This window comes from Trachypithecus francoisi, unplaced genomic scaffold, assembly GCF_009764315.1.
Source record: "Trachypithecus francoisi isolate TF-2019V2 unplaced genomic scaffold, Tfra_2.0 Lachesis_group15, whole genome shotgun sequence".
Classification (NCBI taxonomy): domain Eukaryota; kingdom Metazoa; phylum Chordata; class Mammalia; order Primates; family Cercopithecidae; genus Trachypithecus; species Trachypithecus francoisi.
Window position 1 is genome coordinate 4,240,108 of NW_022681460.1, and position 11,195 is coordinate 4,251,302.

Here is an 11,195-nt window from a genome sequence, read left to right on the forward strand (position 1 = left end):
AGTGAGCCGAGATCTCACCACAGCACTCCAGCCTGGGTGACAGAGTGAGACTCTGTCACACACAAAAAAAAAGTTACATAAAGCTCCTGTCACAAACTTACCACTCATTACATAGGATCTCTTCCTTTCTTATATCTCCAAATTATTTCAATTTAAAAAATGATAGTGATGTTCAGTTTGGAATTTCTGGTAGGAATATGAAGTAAAGAAGTGAAAATAATAGAGAACATGACGCTGTGCCTCTGCTTATAATTTTGTCGTTCTTCAGAATAAATGCAATATTCAGATGACACAGCCACTTTCTGTGAGGGTTTCATAATTTGAAAGCTAGCTTCACATCCCCTGGATCTCGGCACAGTTTTATTCTTTCCTATGGGAGAGGGATGAGAGCTTGGTTGGTGAGCCACAGAGGGATGCCATCAAGTCAGATCCCACGCAGGGCTTCAGCGTCTCAGCGTCTCCTTCCTGGAGCGACTCGCAGCCCCGGCTCCACGGACAGAAAGCCCTTGCCAAGAGGGAGATCAGCTGCTTGGCCCGTCAAGGTAGAAGGCACCATTCTCACTTAAGCCTTTTTATTTTTAATGAAGGAAAGTTACATTCACGCACCTCAATATTTCTTTTTCCCAAATGGCTGGGAACACTGAAGGAAACCTGTAAACCTCCTTTGTCCTCAAATATTCCACTAATCTGTGAACCATTACCTATATCTATTTTGAAGCATGTCTGCCCCGGAACTTTGCAACCGGGCAGAATCCGCTGGGTTACAGGGATTTGTCTTACTGAGTTCTATGCTGAGGGATTGGGAGACATATACTTTGGGAAATGTATAGTTGTAGCTGACAAAATTGCCTGCAGTTATGCAGATTTAGAAACAACAAGGGTTGTTATTGTTGTTGTGTAACTTGAGTTGGGGGTTTTACGTGCAGTTGCCTAATTGTAGGAGGAAAAATGCACTTAGTCAGATCCTACTGCTCCTGGAGGTAAGTTGTAATATACATCTCCTGCTTGTCTCTGTTGGATCCAGCCAGCTGGGAGATGACGCTACAGCCCTGTGTAGTACAAATGGCATTAATGACCTCAAATGGGCACAAGCCAAATGGAGTCATTGGTTTTAGGAACTAACTGTATCCTCTACTTAGATCAAGGATCAAACTTTTATTTAGCTTAGTTCCAAGAAAACATGTTTTTGTTGTGTTTACGTTGAGCAAACATATAATCAATCAATAAAATGAGGAAAATACAAAATAAATTTTCTGGTGTGATTTTCTTTCTTTAGATTCTCTTGTATGCATTAAATAAATCCAGGCTGATTTGTTTTGCCTGAATTTCTCATGATATATACATTTCCATTCATTCTAAATATGCTTAAAAGTAATGTAGGATGTATGAAGTAAAAATTCTGAAAATTCCAATTTCAGCATATGAGTAGTTTACTGTATCCAAATAAGTGATCAAAAGACAAGTACATAGATTGATCTGTGGACATCAAAATAGCTGCATTGTTTATTCCTTCTAGAAATTGACATAATATGAAATTTTGCTTAACCGTATATTTTATTAGAGTGCACAGGCGTAATTTTATGGGCTAGGATTACAATTTTGCTGATTAAAGCCCTGTCTTCAATTACACCAGAAAACTAGTCTCGTCTCCAATTGAAGCAATCATACTGACTCGACTGCAATTAGAAACTATGATCCTTAAGAATGTGGATTACCCAATATATGTTATTTTAACCATGTAAAAATATTTCGGTAGGAAGAGGTTAGCATTGGAACGTGGTCACAGAGAGCTTTCAGAAATCAATAGAGTTTGATACTGTTGAAATGTGTAATATACTGATTTCTTCATTAAGAAATATACTCCATAATTAATACTAAGCCAGGAATTCTGAAATAAGCTTAAAATTAATAAATTAAATAGAGAACCCCAAAATATCTGACACTCTGAAAACTTGGAGAATAAGAAGAGAAGAATGTGCTGAAGTGTCACTTTGTTATAATTGTTCTCATAATCTAGGCAAACATTTCCCCGAAAGGGCTAGAGAGCCATCGTTGTAGACTTTGAAGGCCACATTCGGTCTCTGTTGTTGATCCTCTTCTTTCCTTCGTGTTTTTCTTTTAAACAACTTAAAAACTATATAAAGTCACAGATTTGGCCACTAGAATGTAGCTTTCATCCTCTCAGCTTTGTGGATACTAGCTTTGTGATTCTCTTTTCTGGACTTAAATTATAGGAAAATGAATCGAAACAAGTCATGAGTCTTTTGGAATCTGAAATACCAAAGCCATCTTCTTTATATTCATACATCCTTCTGTTTAAACTACATCCTATTTTATGTTTCATCCTTATATGTCACAATCCTAGCCAATGCCTGACATATGGTGGATTCTCAGAAAATGTTTACCAAATGATAACATTTTAAAGTTTCATCTAAATCTATAGTATAGAAAGGGTCACTTCAATTCTGGATGCTGGGTTGTGTGTGTGTGTGTTTTTTTCTATCAATCTTAACAGAAATGTTCTCAGGGGTCACTAAACCCCAACCCCCATCAGTTTTCCACAGATTTTAAAGTATGGAACCCAATAGAAATAATGATCAAAACCACGACCTCGACAAGCAGTATTATGTATCATGCACACATAATAGTAAAGAGTGAAAATAATTGAAGGGCATAAAATAAGTTATTGGCTGCAGATTTTTAAAACGTATTTAAGTCCATTTTGTGTTTATTTGTTGGGCATCTCCCTTCTAAAGTAACACCCTTGAGGGAAAAAACAAAACAAAACAAAACAGGACTTTTAATATTTCCTTCATGTTTTTTTCCTTCACTGCTCTCACTCCTACCTCCCCTCCTGCCCCAATGCTGTGAAGCACCCACTACTTAGCACACAGTAGGGCTTCATAAATGTTGCAGGCCTGATTCTCTTGCTCTCCAGACCTGGATGGTCCCTTCCTTCTTCCCTCTTTCTGGCTTTTGCAAAAAGGCCATTTCCGCTTGCTTTTCCATTTCTTTAAAGAAGTATGTGTATTCCTCAACGAATGTAATTTAAAAATATTTTTTAAAGATTGCTTTGAGTAAATTGATTTTCTGTTTTTTCCCTTCTAAAATACTGGCACCAAACCAGAAGCCGTAATGAACTGTGATTTGCAGCTTTTCATTACAATCTGCTAATAGGCATTCTATAACTATTGATTTGCTCTATCGCGTGAAGAAAAGAAAAAGGGCAAATGCACCGCATTCTTACTATTAAATGCCAATTGATACCTGACATCTTTGAAAACACGTCTGGTTTTGTATTTCTTTCTCTCAATTTGAGCAGGAAAAGAACCCAGACTTGTCGATTGTAGAGGTGTTTTGTTCTAGTACTTGCTGCTGTTTCAGGCTTATAAAACAAACAACAAAACACCAAAAACGTGGATTACCAAGTGTCTGAGTTCATTTGGCTTCTCTGGGGTCCTCCTTTGGGGGTCTGAGTCTTGGTGGGCTTGTGCTGAGGAGGCCTCGGCTCCCTCAGCAACTGGGTGGGCAACTACCCCAACACCCTGGAAAGGGAGGACCCCACAGGGAAGCCCCCACAAGCCTCCCTCCCCCCACCCACACAGCGTGGGGTGTCAGAGAGACCCTGAAGGGCGTCCTGCCAGCCCCGCCCACACCTGCTTCGGTTCCCGCTGCAGTTTTATGGGCCGTGAGGAGGCAGGTTTGACGCCCAGAACAGCCTCTGCCAACAGCTGCAGACCCGTCAGCATCCAGACAGTAAAATGTAAAGAGGGGGAGGGAGGGATCACCTTTGAAGTCTGCAAAAAGCATGACTTTGACCACTTCCTTTTTCCTTTTTAAATTGCTGTCCCAGGTATGTTGACAGCAGCTATGGGCCACCTTTACAAGGAAAGACGCACCTCCTCGGAACACTGCGGTCTGCCAGGTCCTCAGCATTTTAATACCGTCTCTCGAAGGCTTTCCTGGTTGGTGTCAGCGTAACTTTGTGATGAGAAATGGGTTATTTTAACTGAGGGTGCTACGCTTAAGGCCAACACAGATGTGTATCTGTAAATAACACGCACATACACAGAGTGCCCTCCATTCAAGTTGAAGGTGAAACTGTACAAAGCCATCACTACGTGTCCTTCCTGCATCTTCCCCACACATTTTCTCCACATTTGTCCTTCTTGCTTTTCTCTTAAAGAAATCATGAGGACGTGAAGGGAAACTGTGGTGTTAACACTTTCCTCTCAATTTCACATCCGAATTTTAATCTCCAATGAAGGCTTTTTCTTTCCACTTTACTTTCAGGGTTTTTCTCTTTTAGTTTAAAAGAAGACTCCAAGATTTTTAGTTATTCTGCCACTTTTACGTAGTTTAGCATGCAATGTCCTGGAGGATTGCGTGTGCATCTGATATCGTTCATTCTCTAGGAGATCTTGCTGGACTCTGGGGTTTGAGTCTTCGGTTTGAACTACACACATGATCAAAGTTTGAAAGATTTCCTTCCAACTACACAGCACAAACTACACTGTCCTCATATTTGACAGCTTTGTGATTTCCAAACTTACTTTAACAATGGTCTTGACTTTCTGTTTAATGAAATATAGACAATATGAATCAAATTTAAAATCTCTGATGTCCAATTCTAACACGGGAACTCAGAGCATTCTGAAAGGCCATTTCCAGGCTAGCATAAAGTTTAGAAAGAATCTTATAATCGTCTCATTTTTTTCTTCAAATGTATTAAAAGAAGCGTAAATACTTTGCATCTTTCCTTGTAGGGTACAAATTAACCCCAGTAACCAACCCACAGATCCTCATAATATCATTATTGGAGTGTTTGATGGTCCCTGACTACTTAGTTGTAAAACTAAACCAATCATCTAACTGCCTGGGACCCCGTTTTCCCACTTGGAAAACAAGGCAATTAGTCTACATCCCTTCTGCCCAAGGCTGTGGCCTCTAGTCACACGTGACTCTTTAAGTTTAAATTCAATACAGTTAGGTAAAATTAAATTGAATTCCTCAGTTGCACTAGCCACATTTCAAGTGCTCCATAGCCACGTGCAGCTAATGGCCACTGCATTGGAGAGAGTGGGTAAAGAAAGTCTGGATCGCTGCAGGAATTCCTACTGGACGGCACCAGCAGGTAAAACATGGATTATCCTTCCTGACTGTAAAACAGAGCATGGAGGAAACTCCAGGCTGCTGGACTCTAGTCCCAAGTCATTCTTATGATACTCCTCACAATAGTTATTCATAGTAGTAGTTATGAATGGCAGGGCCATTCATTACTTAAACATGTAATGAACACTGGCCGTGTGAAAGCAATTGTATGATAGGCTGGGAATAGCACAAAACATCGTGCCTGTGGGCTAGGTGCCTACTGCCTGACTGAGGAGGAGACTAGCAAACTCAGAACACAGGACCAGATAAGGAAAAGCCAAGCAAGGGGTGCTGGGGATCCTAGGATGGGGTGGGGCGCAGGGATGGCCTCCCAGTGGAACGCTGATTCTTGTGCCAGGTAAAATCTTATGGAAATTATTCTGTAAGAGCATGATGAGATGAAAATTTAGAACTAGAACTGCCGATACACCTGCCAATATACCCTTGTAACTGCCGAGTTGAAGAGTAGGGTATCTTCTACTAAAGGTTTTAAGGATGTAAGAAAACCCACAAAACTCTAATCAGCAGACCCAAACTCAATGGAAAAATCTTGGCCCTTCATGAAAAGCTTGTTGGACGAATGTATGATCATAGAGTTAGCTTTAAATATGTTTACATGAAAGGCTTCCAGAATCAATCAATTTCTAATACTAACTGCCTCCTAACCAAGCCAGATGGCTCTATAAATTGTCCTGTTATCATTTGGACCATGAATCTATAGGTTCCCTCTACTTAATCAACCAAAATCGAAGAATGCTATTTAAGATGTGAATTCCACATCTAGAAGAGCAACCAGGATGGATTTGCTCTATCAGATACTGTGGTACTGCCACGGGGATCATGTGAACCAAACAGAAAGCACAAAACAAGACCCAAATGGACTTGGGAATGTAGAGTGTGATCCAGAGGAGCTGGGAAAGAGCAGACCCCAAGGGGACTTTCTGCAGTAGGTTCTATTACATGATTACCTCCACTCCCCCACAACCCGGGCTGAGCAGAGTCCTTCTCAGGCTTTTTCAGTTCTCTCACCTCCACTCAATTTGTTGGTAGTCTGTTAGGTAACTTACCTTTATCACTTTTTCCCAAAGCAGCATTTTTTTTTTGGTTTATTTTTTAGAAATCACCCCCTTCCACAGTCATATTTTACCAGATTATAACATTGTATTACATTCCAAAATTACGATTATAAATATACTGGGCTTTAGCTGGGATCAGCACAGACGACCCCCAGTGAGTATCAGTTTGGAGGATGCTGAGCCACAGAGTCACACGCAAAGCACAGGTCCTGCGACTCAGCCTGCCTGGGCACTCATCCATGTATTTCAAGGGCAGTCCTGCGGGTCCTGAGGGCCAGTGTGTTGTAGGTGAGAAACACAGCCTGCAGAGCGAGAGGAGCCCCTGGGGGCTGGGAGGTGGTCAGGGAGCATAGTCCCCCTTACTGTTTCGGCACGTGCTCCACAAGGCTCAGAGGACAGGTTGGGGAGGATTAGACGTGGTGGTACAAAGGGAATTATCATGCAAGCCATCACCTGGGAATGATCCCTCCCTTCATACTCTCCTCACTCCCTGATCCACTCCCGCACTTGCTGCTAATCTCCCCAACAGGCAATAGCTTTGGGTGCATGGGCGTCTGTCCCTCGCCACCCTCACTAGGTGGGGGCAGCCCTCTTCCTTCACCATGCGGACCTCTCCTGGCCTCACTGCCTCTGCTCTTTGTCTTCTTACATTAGTTTTTTGTTAGGGTAATAATTTCTTTTTTTGTTATTTTTATTATACTTTAAGTTCTAGGGTACATGTGCACAATGTGCAGGTTTGTTACATATGTATACATGTGTCATGTTGGTGTGCTGCACCCATTAACTCGTCATTTACATTAGGTATATCTCCTAATGCTATCCCTCCCCCCATCCCATGACAGGCCCCAGTGTGTGATGTTCCCCTTCCTTTGTCCAAGTATTCTTATTGTTCAATTCCGACCTATAAGTGAGAACATGCAGTGTTTGGTTTTCTGTCCTTGTGATAGTTTGCTCAGAATGATGGTTTCCAGCTTCATCCATGTCCCTACAAAGTACATGATGAACTCATCCTTTTTTATGGCTGCATAATATTCCATGGTGTATATGTGTCACATTTTCTTAATCCAGTCTGTCACTGATGGACATTTGGGTTGGTTCCAAGTCTTTGCTATTGTGAATAGTGCTGCAATAAGCATACGTGTGCATGTGTCTTTATAGCAGTATGATTTATAATCCTTTGGGCATATACCCAGTAATGGGATGGCTGGGTCAAATGGTATTTCTAGTTCTAGATCCGTGAGGAATCGCCACACTGTCTTCCACAATGACTGGACTAGTTAACAGTCCTACCAACAGTGTAAAAGTGTTCCTATTTCTCCACATCCTCTCAGCACCTGTTGTTTCCTGACTTTTTAATGATTGCCATTCTAACTGGTGTGAGATGGTATCTCATTGTGGTTTTGATTTGCATTTCTCTGATGGCCAGTGATGATGAATTTTTTTTTTTTTTTTTTTTTTTGAGGCGGAGTCTCGCTCTGTCGCCCAGACTGGAGTGCAGTGGCCGGATCTCAGCTCACTGCAAGCTCCGCCTCCCGGGTTCCCGCCATTCTTCTGCCTCAGCCTCCCGAGTAGCTGGGACTATAGGCGCCCGCCACCTCGCCCGGCTAGTTTTTTGCATTTTTTAGTAGAGACGGGGTTTCACCGTGTTCGCCAGGATGGTCTCGATCTCCTGACCTCGTGATCCCTCCGTCTCGGCCTCCCAAAGTGCTGGGATTACAGGCTTGAGCCACCGCGCCCGGCCAGATGATGAACATTTTTTTCATGTGTCTGTTGGCTGCATAAATGTCTTCTTTTGAGAATTGTTTGTTCATATCCTTTGCCCACTTTTTGATGGGGTTGTTTGATTTTTTTCTTGTAAATTTGTTTAAGTTCTTTGTAGATTCTGGATATTAGCCCTTTGTCAGAGGGTAGATTGTAAACATTTTCTCCCATTCTGTAAGTGGCATGTTCACACTGATGGTAGTTTCTTTTGCTGTGCAGAAGCGCTTTAGTTTAATTAGATTCCATTTGTCAATTCTGGCTTTTGTTGCCATTGCTTTTGGTGTTTTAGTCAAGAAGTCCTTACCCATGCCTATGTCCTGAATGGTATTGCCTAAGTTTTCTTCCAGGGTTTTTATGGTTTTAGGTCTAACATTTAAGTCTTTAAGCCATCTTGAATTAATTTTTGTATAAGATGTAAGGAAGGGATCCAGCTTTAGCTTTCTACATATGGCTAGCCAGTTTTCCCAGCACCATTAATTAAATAGGGAATCATTTCCCCATTTCTTGTTTTTGTCAGGTTTGTCAAAGATCAGATGGTTGTAGATGTAAGGTATTATTTCTGAGGGGTCTGTTCTGTTCCCTTGGTCTATATCTCTGTTTTGGTACCAGTACCATGCTGTTTTGGTTACTGTAGCCTTGTAGTATAGTTTGAAGTCAGGCAGTGTGATGCCTCCAGCTTTGTTCTTTTGGCTTAGGATTGTCTTGGCAAGGTGGGCTCTTTTTTGGTTCCATATGAACTTTAAAGTAGGGTTTTCCAATTCTATCTAGAAAGTCATTGGTAGCTCGATGGGGATAGCATTGAATCTATAAATTACCTTGGGCAGTATGGCCATTTTCATGATATTGATTCTTCCTACCCATGAGCATGGAATGTTTTTCCATTTGTTTGTGTCCTCTTTTATTTTGTTGAGCAGTGGTTTGTAGTTCTCCTTGAAGAGGACCTTCACATCTGTTAGGGTAATAATTTCAAAGCACATCTATGCTCATGTCAGTATCCTTCTCAAGATATTTAGTGGCTTCTGAGTGCTCTTAAGATAAAAACCAAAACCCTGAGTGTGACGGACACAGTCTACCCAGTGTGGTCTGCCTCTGCCGTGTCCCAGCTCTTATCCCACGGGCCCTGCCCCCTCTCATAAAGAGCCCCCTGCACCTCCTCCCTGCCTGGACTCTTTCCAGACTCCCTCCTCCGTCTTCTACTCAGCGAACCCCTCCTCATCCTGCAGAGGTTGGCTCAAGCCTTATGCTCCTGGAGAAGCATTTTCTACCTCCCGATAAATGTTGAATCCTCCTCATATTATAGGTTCTCAGGGATGAGGTAAGTCCCTCTCCCCTGTAGCACTTGCCCAGTTGTAGCTGCAGATGTATTTCTGTGGTCACTGGATCAACATCTGTCTCCCCGGTGGTGAATTGTGGGCTCTGCCAAGGTGGGAATCCTGCCCGGCAGTGCTCCCCACAGGTCCACCGTGGCTGGCACAGTCTGAGCCGAGGCTCAAGAAATAGTTTATGGAATGAATAAATGTGATCGAGGCATCTAACACACAGCCTGACCCATAAGACTGGCCATCAATATGCATGTTTCTATATTTCTTTCCTTTTTCCTATTCTTTTCATTGATCAAATGGGATCACACTGTTTGTTGAGTGAAATTTTTCAGCGTTGGGCCAACGACAATTCACGTGGAAAGGAAATGCCTTGTCTTCCACCTTCAAAGTGGTTTCTGCACGTGGAAGTGAGTAGATCTGAGAAAATATTCCAGCAGACACCAGAGAGTGAGTTCTCCACAGAGAAGCTTCAACATTCAGGATCTTCTACATTGGTGGTGAGTCAACTGCTCTCCATAAGCCTTAATCCTTGGTAACAAAATGTCACAACTTCAGATCATACCAAATTGCAGGGTATTTTTAATTACATTAGGCGTTTTTCTCCCCTGTGGAGAGCGTGCAGGAGAGCCAGGCTCTCTTTGATCCCTGGGGGTGGGGGCGGGGGGTGTGGAGAGGTGTGTCCTTGCTGGAACAGCAGGAGGCCCTGGGCTGGGGCTGCTTTCTTCACCTCCGCTCCTCCCCACTTATCTGTTTGGTTTGATTAAGGAAACCGACTTGAAAGGGCCCAGGCACTAGGTCACCAAGTCAGCTGTGTCCACTAGGAGGAAAAACATGCTTTAAAGAAATAAAATGTTTAAGTGATTCACTGGTTAATTTGAACCAGCAGTTACTATCAGATCTGGGACTTTGTACAGGTATTCTCCAGGGCGTTGCAAGCATTTTCTGAAAAAGGCCGGATTGTATACATTTGAGGCTTGGCTGGGGTTGGGGGTAGGGACATATCTTACTTATTCTTTATGGTCTTCCTGACCCTGACGCCCATCCGCCTCGTAGATGTCACTAGAATCACTCCTAGCTCATCACCTTTCCCCCACAGCACCTTCACCTCACTAGGAGACAGATCTTCCTGTAACATTACCTGACAGTCTACACCTACTCAAAGGCCACCCAGTTTCCTGTTGGGCAAGGTCAAGTCCTGGGATGGGACATTCACTTTCGCCTCCTCTGCTCAGCCTTTCCAGCTGGCGGTCTCTTCCCCATCTTCGGACTAGGGCACTTGTACTTTAGGCTTTCATGATTTCTTCCCCCATCGTGTATCCCTTCTTTTTTTTTTTTTTTTTTTTTACCCCTCAACTATTCAAAACATTTCTTCAAAGACCACCCAAAGTGTCTACCACCGTGTTCTGCCTTCCCTTAATCCCCAGAGGCCCTTCCTCTCTACTCCATGCCACTCTAGTTGGCTTTTGCTGCAGACGGCCTCCTGGTGCCTCGACCTGGGGTTTCATCTTCCTAGCCAACTGCAAACTGCTACAGGACAGATTGTTTGTGTTCCTTTCGTATCCCCCTCAAAACAGCCAGGTCCCACTTTGGGAGGTCGAGGCAGGTGGATCATGAGGTCAGGAGATGGAGACCATTCTAGCTAACACGGTGAAATCCCATCTCCACTAAAAATACAAAAATTAGCCGGGCGTGGTGGCACGTGCCTGTAATCCCAGCTACTGGGGAGACTGAGGCAGGAGAATCGCTTGAGCCCGGGAGGTGGAAGTTGCAGTGAGCCGAGATCGTACCATTGCACTCCAACCTGGGTGACAGAGCGACACTGTCTCAAACAACAAACAAATAAACAAACAAACAAAACAAAACAAAGCAAAAACCAAGCAGGTCC